This window comes from Ovis aries, chromosome 14 (assembly GCF_016772045.2).
Source record: "Ovis aries strain OAR_USU_Benz2616 breed Rambouillet chromosome 14, ARS-UI_Ramb_v3.0, whole genome shotgun sequence".
Lineage (NCBI taxonomy): Eukaryota > Metazoa > Chordata > Mammalia > Artiodactyla > Bovidae > Ovis > Ovis aries.
Window position 1 is genome coordinate 50,184,666 of NC_056067.1, and position 15,168 is coordinate 50,199,833.

Genomic DNA, 15,168 nt, shown 5'->3' on the forward strand with positions numbered 1-15,168 from the left:
GCTGAGATGATAAAACCTCATGGCCTCTGCAACCCCTGCTCTCTCCTGTCTCTGGAGAATTAGTAGGAGTTCTGCCAAGGCAGGATCCTAGCACAACCTCCACACCCATCGGGCAAAATAACAAAGAACAGAGACACCTAAATTTTTAGAGGAACGTCGGATGGAAGGCAGGCATGGACCATGGCTCTCTCTGCCATCCTGCGCCTCATTCTCTTCATTGGCCTCCTGCTCCTCTGGGTGCCCTGCCTCCCAGGCCCGCCTTCTGGCTGGACCCTGGCCTCTGCCCTTCCCGGGAAACGTTTTGCAAATGAACCCCAAGGATTTACTCAAGTCATTGCAGGCGGTGAGATGGAAGGGGCACCAGGAGGTGGAAAGCAAGAGGTGGGGTGAATGGGAAACAGCTCCCAGTTAGCAAGGGAGCTGGGGGAGGCAGGTCAACTTTGGATGGGATTCCCCAGACTCCCTTGGGAGCTGTCTTCTTCCAGCCATGATCTGGCCCTAGATATGGGATAGAGAAGCTACCAGAATTCCTATGAGAAGGAGTGGAGGATGGGTTGAGTGAAGAGAGAAGTACCTTTTTTCTTTTTTGATTAAAATAGTTTATTGGTGCATAGTTGATTTACACTCTTGTGTTAGTTTCAGATGTACAGAGAAGTGATTCAGCTAAACATATACATATATTCACTGTTTTCAAATTCTTTGCCCATATAGGTTATTACAGAATATTGAGTAGAGTTCCCTGCTGTATAGAGGTCCTTGTTGATTATCTGTTTTATATTAATATATAGATGGGTGTGTATGTTAACCCCAAACTCCTAATTTATCCTGTCCCGCCTCCCTGCCTTATATTTTCTCCTCAGTAAACCATAACCTTGTTTCTACATCTGTGACTCTGTTTCCGTTTTGGAAATAAGCTCATTTGTATCATTTAAAAAAACTGTATTCCACATATTGACAACATCATAAGATACTTGTTCTCTTTCTTATTTCACTTCGTTTGATAATCTAGGTCCATCCATGTTGCTGCGAATGGCATTATTTTGTTCTTTTTTTATGACTAAGTAATATTTCACTGTATACATACACCATATCTTCTTACCCAAGCCTCTGTCAATGGACAAGTACATTGCTTTCTGTTCCTTCTGTTTCTTCCTGCGAATAGTGCTGCAGTCAACATTAGGGTACAAGAGTCTTTTATTAAAGAAAAATACTTTTAACACAGTTCCCCATACAGTTTAATAACAAGTGCCAAATGGGTTTTCAAAAAGTAGTCATAGTAAGGATAGACAATGATCATTAAGACTTTGGAAGGTGCAGTGAAAGAGTTGCTCCTTCAGGCCTTCTTTTTTTAAATACATTTTTTTATTTTTGGTCGAGCTGAGTCTTGAGGCTGCTTGTGGGCTCTCTAGTTGCAGAGAGCAGGGGCTCCTCTCTAGCTGAGGTGTGTGGGCTCCACGTTGTGGGGGCTTCTATTGTTGAGGGGAACGGGCTCTGGGCACGTGGACTTCAGTGGTTGTGGTGCATGGACTTGGCTGCTCTGTAGCTGGTGGGATCCTCTCGGTCCATGGATCAAACCCGTGTCCCCTGCAGTGGCAGGAGGATTCTTATCCACTGTACCACAGGGAAGTCCTGTCTTGTTTCTCTAATCACTGTATGTTGGAGTCTAGTTGATTTGGAATGCTTTGTTAGTTTCTGCTGGCTAGCAAAGTGGATCAATTATACATGTAGATGTATCCCCTTTTTTTATGGGCTTCCCTGATGGCTCAGACAGTGAAGAATCTGTCTGCAATGTGGGAGACCCAGGTTCAGTCCCTGAGTTGAGAGATCCCCTGGAGAAGGGAATGGCAATCCACTCCAATATTCTTGCCTGGAAAATCCCAGAGACAGAGGAGCCTGGTGGGCTACAGTCCATGGGATCACAAATAGCTGGACATGACTCAGTGACTAACACACGCACACTCTAAGATTCTTTTCTCATATAAGTCACTGCAGAGTATTGAGTAGAGTTCCCTGTGCTTACGGTAAATTTTTATTAGTTATCTATTTCATGTATATTAATGTACATGTGTTAATCCCAGTCTCCCAAGTAATCCCTCCCTTCTTTTATCCTTGGTTACTGCTTGTTTTTTTGTGTGTTTGTGACCATTTCTGTTTCACAATTTTAATTACTTTTTTATTGGAGTATAGTTGATTTCTGATGGCGTGTTGGTTTCTGGTGCAGCAAAGTGGGTCAGCCACACACGCACATATATACCCACTCTCTTTTAGGCTGCATCCCCCTATAGCTCATTACAGAGAATTGAGCAGACTTCTCTGTGTTATGCAGTAAGTTCTCATCAATTACCTATTTTGTATATTAGCCTGAGTATATGTCAAACCAGTCTCCCAAGTTACCCTTCCCCACTTTCCCTCTAGGTAAATAAGCTTGTTTTCTACATCTGTGACTCAATGACTGTTTCTAGATAGGCTTTCTGGTACCATTGTTTTAGATTCCACGTATGTGACACCACATATTTGCCTTTTCCATCTGCCTTCCTTCACTTGGTTTGCCAGGCCCACGTCCATCTGTGTCAGTGCAAACGGCGTCACTTCATTCTCTTTCATGCTGGGTGATTGTCCATTGGATATATGGGCCACACCTTTTTATCCACTCCTTTATCGATGGACATTTAGGTTGCTTCCATGTCCTGGCTTTTGTAAACAGTGCTGCGATGAGCACTGGGGTGCATGTATGTTTTTGAATTATGGTTTTCTCCAGACATATGCCTAGGAGTGGGATGGCTGGGTCACACGGAAACTATTTTTAGTATTTTTGAGGAACATCCATTCTATTCTCTATGGTGGCTGCACCATGGTGGCTACACCAACAGTGTAGCAGGGTTTCCTTTGGAGAGAGAGATTCTGATAGACTTGAGACTTTGAGCTGTGGTCCTGTGTGGGTTGAGAAGGAGAGATTCCATAGCTTGGATGTGGGGAGTCTCTGTAATTCTTAAAAGCAAAGCTGGGAGGGCTCTTGGAAAAGCCAAGAGAGGAGGATGCTGGGGGTCAGGTGATATATGTGAGGCTCGGAGGAGACCACAGAGTTCCAGCCTCTGCTCTTCCCTGATGGGGCTGCAGCCTGCAGGGTAAGCTAGCTGGGAGGTGTGATGCAGGGGTGAGGTGAGAGCCTTCTCTTGAGTCAGAGCGTGAAACCTGGACTCTGCCCCCACAGCTGCGAGAGAAATACGGGGATGTCTTTACCATCTACCTGGGGTCTCGGCCCGCTGTCATCCTGTGGGGGTACGAGGCGATGAGGGAGGCCCTGGTGGGTCAGGCTGTGGCGTTCTCTGGCCGAGGGCACGTCGCCATCACTGACCCTGTCTTCCAGGGAACAGGTGAGTGGGGGACGAGGGTGAGGATTAGGGAGAGGGGGAGGGACTATCCCATGTGCCTTCAAAACCTTCCCTCCACACCCCACCATCGGGTGTGGGTTTGCCAGTGGAATATCTTGGAAGGTTCTACAGCAATTCTCTGTGACCACCATGAAGGACTTGGGATGGGGAAGCGGAGTATTGAGGAAGGAATCAAGGAGGGGCTCGGTGTCTGGTGGAGGAGCTGGGTGAGTGCGGGCTGGGTGGAGGTGGGGATGAGATGGGGTGAGAGAGAGCGGGAGAGAGAGATGCAGAGACAGGATCAGGAATAGAGAGAAGGGATAGACAGGAATAAGCAGAAAAACAGAAGATGGTAGAGAGAGAGACAAAGTGAGACCAGCAGAGGCAGAGAGAGAAACAGGCAGAGAAAGCAGCCAGAAGCACAAGAGACCAGAGGCAGAGAGAAAACAAGAGACAGAGAGATGCTGAGGCCACTGAATGAATGAGTGAGTCCGGGAGCAGAAGCTGCAAGAAAAAGCCATACAAAGACAAAGGTAGAGAGAGATAGAGTCAGAGGAACATGGAATGCCAGTGAGGTCAAGGAGAGAGGCCATGAGGGTAGATGGGGAGTTGGAGAGAGAACAGAGAAGAAGGGGTGAGCCTGGAATAAAGAGTCAAAGATAAGACCAGAGAAAGTCAGCCCAAGACAGAGAGCAAGAAAAACTACAAGAGACACAGATGTGGACATTCCTAGAAAGAAAAGGGGAGACAGAGAGGGACAATGAAAGCAAAGAAGAAAAGAGGAAAACCATCAAACAAGCTAGGCTGGCACCAGTCAGGTCAGTCTCCTAGAAGGACACTGCAGGGGACCCCCACGACAGACCTCTCCTCCTCAGGGGCTCATCTGGATCCCCACTTCCTCTTTAACTCCATCACTGCAAACACCATCTCCTCCATTGTCTTCAACGAGCACTTTAATTACCAGGACCCTCAATTATTACAGCTCCTACATTTAATGAAGAGGGCTCTGTCATTGTCAGCTCCTTCTATAGCCAGGTGAGGCTAAAGATTCCATGGTGGGCCAGGAATCAGGGTGGGTAGACCCTGGGAAGAGGTCAGATGATTTCTGTCCTGATCACCAAAGGCAGAAGGCATCGAGAGATCAGTTTCATGTGCGCACTCCAAGCCCTGACGCCTCCCAGGTGAAGCCATCCGTCAGTCTGGGTGTCAGAATCAGGCCTTGGACAAGGATGGGCTTCGAGAGAAGAAACCTCAGCAGATGAGACAGTGACTGGGGCTGGATGCAGAGGTCCATGCAACACTGTGTGTGTGTGTGTGTGTGTGTGTGTGTGTGTGTGTGTGTGTGAGTGTGTGTGTGAGTGTCAGTGTATGTGTGTGTGAGTGTGATCAGGTGGGAGCCACACCCTCCAAGTCTGCAGGGTAAATAATAGCCTTTGGATGTTGCTATATGTGCAGCTCACAACATCAACACTCACAGAACCAGTCCAGCGAGTATAATGGGTTCTGGGGCCTTGTCTGCCACCCTGTAGGAGTTTGAAATCTCCCCGGGCATCTTGAAAACACTTTCCTGGCACACGCACGTGCTTGTACAGCATGATTCAAAAGGTGAAAGATTTATCACTGAGAACATGGAGAGGCACCAGAAGATGCTGGATCCCAGTGGCCCTAAGGACTTCAAGGATTCCTTCCTGCTTCAAATGGACAAGGCAAGACCTGGCCCAGATGGGTGTTGGCGATGGGAAACGGAGTGATGGAAACCGTACTGACATTGAACTAATATCTTTGGGTGTGATTACATGTTTTTTAAATGTTGAAATATTTCCCTAAGGATTAGAAGAAAGCCAAGATCCACAGTCCCCCACCGTTTTTTCCTATGCCTCCCCAAGCCTTCCTCCCAGCAGCCTTTAAAGAGATGGTAATTAAGCAGTTAACATGTGTCCAGTAAGCTTTCTCTGAGACACAGCTCCCTTCTTCCCCAGTTCTGACAGTCAAGTCTGTTCTGATTGGTCAGGCTCCTCCTATATTCAGATGATAGAGACCAATGTCTGTTCTGATTGGTTGGGCATGTGCCATGTGCTGTGCTGTGTTTAGTGGCTCAGTCGTGTCCAACCCTTTGTGACTCCATGGACTGCAGCCCACCAGGCTCTCTGTCCATGGGGCTTCTCCAGGCAAGAATACTGGAGTGGGTTGCCATGCCCTCCTCCAGCGGGAATCTTCCCAACCCAGGCCTCCAGCATCGCAGGCAGATTCTCTACCAGCTGAGCCACCAGGGAAGCCCAGGAATACTGGAGTGGGGAGCCTATCCCTTCTCCAGGGGATCTTCCCCACCCAGGAACCCAAGTGGGCTCTCCTGCATTGCAGGCAGATTTTTTTACCATCTGAGCTACTAGGGAAGCCCATTGAGCTTATTATACATTATATCACGACAACCCACGTGATGAACTAAGCACATAGAATTTTTATTTCTTGCACAAAGATACACAGTTAGTACATGGTAGGACCTGAGTTTGAAATCCAGAGCTTTGGCTCCAGAGCTCACTCTCTTAGTATCTTATTGGCCTTGGCTAGAGAAAACAGATCAGCAAAGAGAATGAGGGGCACAGAGGAACATGGTGCTGGTAGAGAGGGAGGAAGACCCTAAAAAGTGAAATCTTTGCAAGGGGAGACCTTAGGAAGCGCCCATCGCTGTCTCTTGGAGCGCTCAGATCCTGAGAGTGAGTTTCACCAGAAAAATCTCCTTAACGCGGTGCTCTCACTGCTCATTGCTGACACAGAGACCTCCAGCGCCACTCTCAGCTATGGGTTTCTACTCCTTCTTAAAAATCCCGATGTCTTCAGGTGAGCTGGGCATATGGGAGGTGGCGACAATGGAGGGGTGAGTGTCCTGAGGCCGTACGGGAAGGTGGTTGTCTGATGGGCTAAGACAGATAACTTTTGTCCTGAGTAGTCTGAAAAATAAAAAATCACTTCTATTGGGACTTATAATAAAAGCACAAAGCATTTGAAATGGATTTTGCCAGTCTATGAAAGTACATGGTTTTTGAGCTTGACAAAAAAACTTGACTTTTTGAAGTATATTACCCATTTACAACTAATTAAAGAGCTCTTCCATTCAAGTTAATGGTCTGCAGATCCGACTTGGAGGTTCTCTCACCTGGTCACACACATTATTTCCCAAGAATGAATTTAAGGCGAGTGGGGAGTGACATATATAAAATTACATAGCATGTGAGTGGGACAAAAAGAGATGACACCCGTTTTACCTGCAACTCATTTTTAGCTGAAAAGAAAAAAACACACCCTGAAGTGTTGAATGAATTTCCACCCACCCATCTTTATCCAAGTTATTCTCATGTTGTAACTAGAGTGGAAACACCACACAAGACTTCCCTCAAAGAAGCTTCTAACTTCCTTTTTGATGCTTTCATTAAGAAGGAATGGTAGCCTAACATCTTTAGTAAAGACTTTACAAGATCCTCCCATCAGGCTGCAGGTCATTTTTAGGTCACTTGGTTGAGTCCACTGGTATGGATATTTATCGACATACCCTCCTCCCACCCTAACCATTCTCAGAGGAAGCCCAGGCAGAAATCGACAGAGTAATGGTGCACCCCGTCTCCCAGCAGTGGAAGAGCGAGTAAATATGCCGTATACAGATGCCGTCATCCGTGAGATTCTGAGATCCAGTGACTCTGTCCCACTTGGCCTACCCCACTCTGCCATCAGGGACACTCACTTCCGGGGATATTATCTCCCAAAGGTGAGACCAGAAGGGCCAGAGAATATTGTTTGGAAGGTGCTGGCCACCTCCAGCCTTATGGTTCATGTCTGGTTCGTGACTATAAGAAGAATTCTTATTTCCAGATTTTTGTGGGAGGGAGGGAGATTTTAGAAAGAGAAAAGTCCTCTACCTTTTGTTCTTTTTTTTTTTTTAACCTTTACAAAATGTTACATTTGCTGAATAAAGTACCATGTACTTATTGAAACTTGTTATACAGCTGACTGGTTTTATAATCTGTGTTCTAATCTCTCCTTTATATAAACCCATATGTTTATATATACCTATATACACAATGATTGGGCCCTACTGCATCTGTTACTGTGCAATTTATGTGCCCAGCGTTCATGTCACCTTCCCCTCTGGTCTTTATGTCCATACCAATACAATTTGCAATTTGTGTGTGTGGCTTTCATTTTGAAATATAACCATACTCTGTAGATATGTTTTCCAGGTCAATGCCTATGTTCTAACTCTTATCTTCGTCCTTGATTATGCTGCTGAGTATTGGTGTTTCTAGGTGTATCACCTAGATATCTAGGTGATCAGGTGCATCTAGATACACCTGATATTTGTGTATCAAGTTGATAGAATGTATCAATTTGCCCAATGAGCAGTATCAAATTGCCCAATGAACAGCACCCACCCGATTATATTCAGGCCCCAGTCCTGGAGTCAGCTTCCTACAGGGCTCTGTTGAGTCAGATGTGAACCTTTCCGTCGACGGATCATAAAGAAGACCCGGGGTCTTGGGGAGGAGGAATCAGGGTGGTTGGTGAGGATACCTGGAGGGATGGGACACTATTGACCAAATAGGGCAGAACTGTTTCAACATTCCTGCCACCAACTGTAGAGCCACACAGCAGGTGAAGCTCCTTATCTGCTGAGGATTCAGCCGCTCTTTGTTGATGGCCATTTGGGCCCATTTGTCTTTGACGTCCTCTTAGGGTATTCCTGTGTACTCCATCCTGAGTTCTGCCCTCCATGACCCATGCCACTTTGAGAAGCCAGATGCCCTCTACCCTGGCCGCTTCCTGGATGCGCAGGGCAAGTTCAAGAAGTCACAAGTCTTCATTCCATTCTCCATAAGTCAGTCATGCTCTCTCTCCCCCATGGGAATGTCTGCTCACTCCCACTCTGTATGTGACTCCCTCTCTTGATCCAGCTCCAAGCCCTGTGTGAACAGTTTGGGAAAAGATGAGGAGTCTAAAGGGAAGAGAAAGCAAGACATCTTCAGAGATAAGAATAGTGTGAGGGGGAAGGATAGGGATGAGGTATGATGGGGAAGGAAGACGGAGACTCAGTCAGCGATGGAGATAAAGTGAGAGGCAGAGAGACATGCTTGCATGCAGAGAGCAGGCAAACCAAGGGTCCAGTGCTGAGCACCTGCCAGGCGGCGAGAATGGGGAAAGGCGTTCACAACTCTCCTTTCAAGATTAAATAAGGACATTTCTCTCATTTTCATACGGAAAGTGAAGTATGAAGTAAAGGTGAAAATCGTCCGTAATTCACCACTAAACCTGACCTATTAGTACTACAGAGGCCTTTACTGGTTCTATTAATATTTGCTCACACACAAAGGTAGGTGGTGGGTAGGTAAATAGATAATAGGTAGGTAACTTAATTAAAAGTAACAGGAAAGGAAGGGAACAGAAAGGAAGAAAAAGAAAGAAAACTCCTTAATTTGTTTCTTGTTAGCTGATCTCATATTTAAAAATACAAGCAAGACTAGAGTGAGATATATGAGACACTTAAGGCACAGAAATGTGAGGAATATTCAGTCCTAGGTTAACCCTGATTCAATATGCATTCCTAGGGTTATTCTGTATTCATCACTTATGAAATAATTCAGTTTTAGCCACTGACTTGAAATTCATCATATTTGAAGTGGTTATCCTCCTCAGGTCTATTTCTGTTTTGGGGTTCTTTTTTTTTTTTGGTAATAATCCATATTCACACTGACTCTCCAATCTGTCTTTTTCAGCTATATAATATTCTTTGCATTATTAATATTATACCTGTATGTATATTTTAGTGTTTTCTAGGGGACATTACTCTTCCTTTTTTTGTTTGTAACACATTTTATTTTTCTTGAGTGTATTTTAGAATTATTTTGTCAAAGTCCCAAAATATCCCACTGGGATTCTACTAGGATTAATCTAAAATTGTATTTTGATTCTGATGCTTTGCCAAATCTCCATTTTTGATAGTAATGTTTTAGTCGCTAAGTCATGTCTGACTCCTGCGACCCTATGGACTGCAGCCTGCAAGGCTCCTCTGTTCATGGGATTCTCCCGGCAAGAAGACCAGAGTGGATTGCCATGTCATTCTCCAGATCTTCCCGACCCAGAACCCAGGGATCTAACAGGTGTCTCTTACGTTTCCTGCATTGGCAGATGGATTCTTTACCATGAGCACCACCTGAAGCCCATTTTTGATATGTCCTAAGCAGCAGCAGCAGCATAAAAGGCAGTGTGTTCATTTCGTCCTTGTACCACTGGTGGCATCTTGAACTTTTCTAAAACTAGGTTTTGCATATTTTTTGCTAAATTTATTCCTAAGAAACATGGGAGAAGATTGTGGCTATTGTTTGTAGGACCTCTTTGTCAGCTCAGCTGTGGGCTGCTGTAACAAAATGCTGTAGACTGGGTGGTTTAAACAAAAGAAATTTATTTTCTCACAGTTCTGGAAGCCACAAGTCTGAGATCAGGGAGCCAGCATGGTCCCGTTCTGGTGAGGGGTTTGCACACAGCCACTATCTTGCTGTGGACTCGCAAGCCTCGGGACCGTGGTCTCACTTCTTCTAAGAACACGCTCCTCTCAGGGAGACCCCACCCTACTGAACTAATTTAAACCTAATTACCTCCCAGATCCCTTCTCAAAGTATCGCGGTGGGCATCAGGACTGCAACATATAAATTTTGGGAGCACAGGCTTCAGTCCAGAGCACTTTTCTAAAGGCATTTCAAATTGTTTTACTAAGTGTATCAGAAATCCACTCATCTTTTGGGGTGTGTATTTCTGTCATAATTGAACAAATTCCCTATATTACTTTTATACCTAACAATGTTTCATTTTTTGCTCTTGGATTTTCCTAATAACTGATGTTGCTGCTGCTGCTAAGTCGCTTCAGTCATGTCCGACTCTGTGCGACCCCATAGACAGCAGCCCACCAGGCTCTCCCGTCCCTGGGATTCTCCAGGCAAGAACACTGGAGTGGGTTGCCATTTCCTTCTCCAATGCATGAAAGTGAAAAGTGAAAGTGAAGTTGCTCAGTCGTGTCCGACCCTCAGCGACCCCATGGACTGCAGCCTTCCAGGCTCCTCCGTCCATGGGATTTTCCAGGCAAGAGTACTGGAGTGGAGTTAACTGATGTTAGCAGCTGTAAATGATGATATTCTGACTTAATTGTTTCTTATGTTAAGGTCACATGTCATGTTTTCCAAAATATCAAGGACTAGCCCTTCTGGAATCATGTGAAGCAATAGCACAGATAGTGAGCAATCTTGTCCAAGTCCTAACTTTAAGGAGAATATTTTTATTTTCTCTATGAAGCTGAATGCTGGCTATTGCCTATTCCAGATATTTTATGGCTAGTCTACCATGTATTTTTCTCAACTCTAAATCAAACTAAGGAAATGTTTTTCTCCTCCATATTTTACAGTAAATTCTTTTTAAATTTTTAACCAAGATATTACACTGAGTATTCTCAATAATCTTTTCAGCTCTTGTCAGGAGGATCAAATTGTCTTCCTCCTTTGATCACTTAAAAAATAGTTGCTGTCTCAGTGTTGAATCATTCTCTGTTGTCAAAGTGGAACAGGAGAGGCTGGCTGGGTGGGCAGGTTACTTGCTCAAGGCCGGGTAGGAAGTCATGTTCTGTGGAGGTCAGGGCAGGGCTTGGCTGTAATCTGAACATCTCAACAACTTAAAATTAAAAGGTTATTATTTTCCTGACCATAACAGTCATGTAGAAATGGGGGCTAATGGGGACTCTTTCCTGACATATGAAGAACCAGGGGAAAATGCATGACATGCACAAGTTTAGACCTCATTTCACCAGATAAAGGAAATCCCATCCAAGTTCAATGTGGCAGAGAAGTTTATGCACCAAGAGATGTACTGGGAATACTTAATGGACGAACAGTAATGAACTTTGCCACACACACAAGGCAGCTCTCTGGGCTCCTTTCCTTCCCACGAGACTGCGGGTCAACAAGATGCAGATGAAACTCTTGCTCAACCCAGGAACATGCTGGTCCTTCTCTTGGTTACTCCAGTGGACACAGCCTGTGCTAAAGTGGGTCGAGGATATTCAGGGCTCCACCTACATGGTGGACCCATTGGTGATAGTTGACCCCGTGTGGCAGGACGATGTGAGGAGTGGTCATGAGAGTCAGAAAAATGGGTGTAAAGGTGGGCAGGCTGTTATTTAAAGTCTCTGTCAATCATGATGTGAGCATGACTAGACAGTACCTCCATGGGTTGGGGTGTAGGGATTGCGTCTGGGAGGCTGACTCTGTTGACTGCTGATGGTGGGCAGGACCAGGGGGCTGGGAGGAGGGTCAAAATGACCAGAAGAGTGCGGATACTCAGAAGCTTAGAGCAAGGACTGCGCATCCACTGAGCAGAAGTAGGTCAGTATTTGATCAGCCAAGTCCCCACCTACACCAGAGTGGGCCAGAGGTTTCAGCTCCCCTCTACCCCTCTAGGAAGGTCCTCTGGAGGAGGAAATCCACTCCAGTACTCTTCTCTGGAAAATCCCATGGACAGAGGACCGTGGGGTTGTGAAGAGTTGGACAGAACTTAGCAACTAACCATCACCAACATAGAATCAGAAGTACTTGGCATGTAAATCTATGTAAACGAGCATGCAAATATCCTTAGATTTTCGAGGTGGGGCAACCAAGTGCTCTGCAGGGCTCCCCTCATTGACACTCTCTCCCTTACACCTGCAGGAAAATGCCTCTGTCTAGGTGAGAGTTTGGCCCGCTCCCAGCCCTTCCTCATCTTTACCTCCTTGCTGCAGAACTTCTCCTTGGGGTCTCACAAGGCCCCTGAGGACGTTGACCTTACACCAAGGGTAAATGGGCTGGGGAGACTGCCCCCTGTGTTCCAGGTCAGCTTCCTGCCCTGCAGGGGAGGCGGAAGGCAAGAAGAGGCTCAGATCCCCTCTGAGTCCTTGCATGCAGCCTCTCTCTCTGTCCAGAATTAACACGTGCAGGCTCCTCACTTCCCTGCTCACTCTCTCCTGTGGAAAGTTCCTTCTGTGGTCTCCCCATCATCCAGCCTGACCACAAGGGGAGCCCCGCATCTTTCTTTAAAGCAGGCTCAGGGAAGAGAAAGATCGAATAGATGGTGATCTGAGGTTTCAAGGTAAGGGACAGAGGCAGAATTCAAGACTAGTATTGTGGTGTGTTGGCAATTTCAGTTTGGAGTTCAAGGCTACATCTCAAGGGAAAATTCATTACGAAGTCTTGTGGATAGAATTACTCATTCATTCATTCTACAAATATTTACTGAGTCCCTACCATGTGGCAGGCACTGTTCTGAGTTGTGAGATTACCATGGAACCAAGGAATGGAATGGAGCCAACATTCCAGTCAGTGAGAGGATGGTTAAGAAACAAATGAATAAGCAAGATAATTGCAGACAGTGTTTGATAAGAGGCAAATAAAAACAAGCCATATAATAGGGAGTGACTGAGGCACAGGGCCATCGATAAAGACCTCTGTGAAGTGGTGACTTTTAAGTGGAGGTGAGGGATGAGAGTGCTGCACGCAATATGCCAGTAAATTTGGAAAACTCAGCAGTGGTCACAGGACTGGGAAAGGTCAGTTTTCATTCCAATCCCAAAGAAAGGCAATGCCAAAGAATGCTCAAACTACCACACAATTGCACTCATCTCACATGCTAGTAAAATAATGCTCAAAATTCTCCAAGCCAGGCTTTAGCAGTACATGAACCGTGAAGTTCCAGATGTTCAAGCTGGTTTTAGAAAAGGCAGAGGAACCAGAGATCAAATTGCCAACATCCGCTGGATCATCGAAAAAGCAAGAGAGTTCCAGAAAACACCTATTTCTGCTTTATTGACTATGCCAAAGCCTTTGACTGTGTGGATCACAACAAACTGTGGAAAATTCTGAAAGAGAAGGGAATACCAGACCACCTGACCTGCCTCTTGAGAAACCTATATTCAGGTCAGGAAGCAACAGTTCGAACTGGACATGAAACAACAGACTGGTTCCAAATAGGAAAAGGAGTACGTCAAGGCTGTATATTGTCACCCTGCTTATTTAACTTAGATGTAGAGTACATCATGAGAAACGCTGGGCTGGAAGAAACACAAGCTGGAATCAAGATTGCCAGGAGAAATATCAATAACCTCAGATATGCAGATGACACCACCCTTATGGCAGAAAGTGAAGAGGAACTAAAAGCCTCTTGATGAAAGTGAAAGAGGAGAGTGGAAAAGTTGGCTTAAAGCTCAACATTCAGAAAATGAAGATCATGGCATCCGGTCCCATCACTTCATGGGAAATAGATGGGGAAAGAGTGGAAACAGTGTCAGACTTTACTTTTTGGGGCTCCAAAATCACTGCAGATGGTAACTGCAGCCATGAAATTAAAAGACGCTTACTCCTTGGAAGAAAAGTTATGACCAAACTAGATAGTATATTCAAAAGCAGAGACATTACTTTGCCAACAAAGGTCTGTCTAGTTAAGGCTATGGTTTTTCCTGTGGTCATGTATGGACGTGAGAGTTGGACTGTGAAGAAAGCTGAGCGCTGAAGAATTGATGCTTTTGAACTGTGGTGTTGGAGAAGACTCTTGAGAGTCCCTTGGACTGCAAGGAGATCCAACCAATCCATTCTAAAGCAGATCAACTCGGGGATTTCTTTGGAAGGAATGATGCTAAAGCTGAAACTCCAGTACTTTGGCCACCTCATGCAAAGAGTCGACTCATTGGAAAAGACTCTGATGCTGGGAGGGATTGGGGGCAGGAGGAGAAGGGGACGACAGAGGGTGAGATGGCTGGATGGCCTCACTGACTCGATGGACATGAGTCTGAGTGAACTCTGGGAGTTGGTGATGGACAGGGAGGCCCGGTGTGCTGCGATTCATGGGGTCGCAAAGAGTCAGACACGACTGAGCGACTGAACTGAACTGAACTGATGGATGAGAAGGAAACAGCCATTCAGGGGCCTGGGGGGAAAGTGTTTCAGGCAGAGGTAACAGCCAGTGCAAAGGCCCAGAGCTGGGACCGGCTTGCACAGAGGTGTGGGAGACTGGGTCAGAGAAGGGGGCGAGAAATTGACTGTGCTTTATTCCATTTGCACGGGCATGCCATGGTCTGATTTATATTTTCTTTTTGAAGATTCTATTTATTTGTTCATTTACTCATGTATGTGGTAGGTCTTTGTTGCTGCACCCAGGCTTTGCTTTCTCTAGTTGTGACAAGCGAGGAGCTCCTCTGTCGTGGTGTGCGGGCTTGTTGAGGTGTCTTGTCTTGTTGTGGAGCTCAGGCTCTAGACTGTGCACGCTCAGTGGTTGTGGCACAGGGCCTTAGTTGCCCCAAGGCACGTGGGATCATCTGAGACCAGGGCTCAAACCTGTGTCCTCTGCATTGGCAGGTGGGTTCTTAGCCACTGGACCACCTGGGAAGTCCTAACAGATCTTAGATGCTGACTATGGACGGTGATTGCAGCCATGAAATTAAAAGACACTAGCTCTTTGGTAGAGAAGCTATGGCAAGAGTATCGGAGTGGGGTGCCATTGCCTTCTCCTGACAAACCTAGACAGCATATTAAAAAGTAGAGACATCACTTTGCCGACAAAGGTCTGTCTAGTCGAAGCTATGGTTTTCCCAGTAGTCATGTACGAATGTGAGAGTTGGACCATAAAGAAAGCTGAGAGCCTAAGAATTGATGCTTTTGAATTGTGGTGCTGGAGAAGACTCTTGAGAGTCCCCTGGGCAGCAAGGAGATCCAACCAGTCAATCCTAAAGGGAATCAACCCT

At 45.8% G+C, this 15,168-nt stretch overlaps 1 pseudogene; it reads left to right on the forward strand.

Moving 5' to 3' along the window:
• The first annotated feature begins 180 nt into the window (after window positions 1-180).
• Window positions 181-12,363, forward strand: LOC114117897 (cytochrome P450 2B4-like; annotated as a pseudogene).
• Window positions 12,364-15,168: the final 2,805 nt, after the last annotated feature.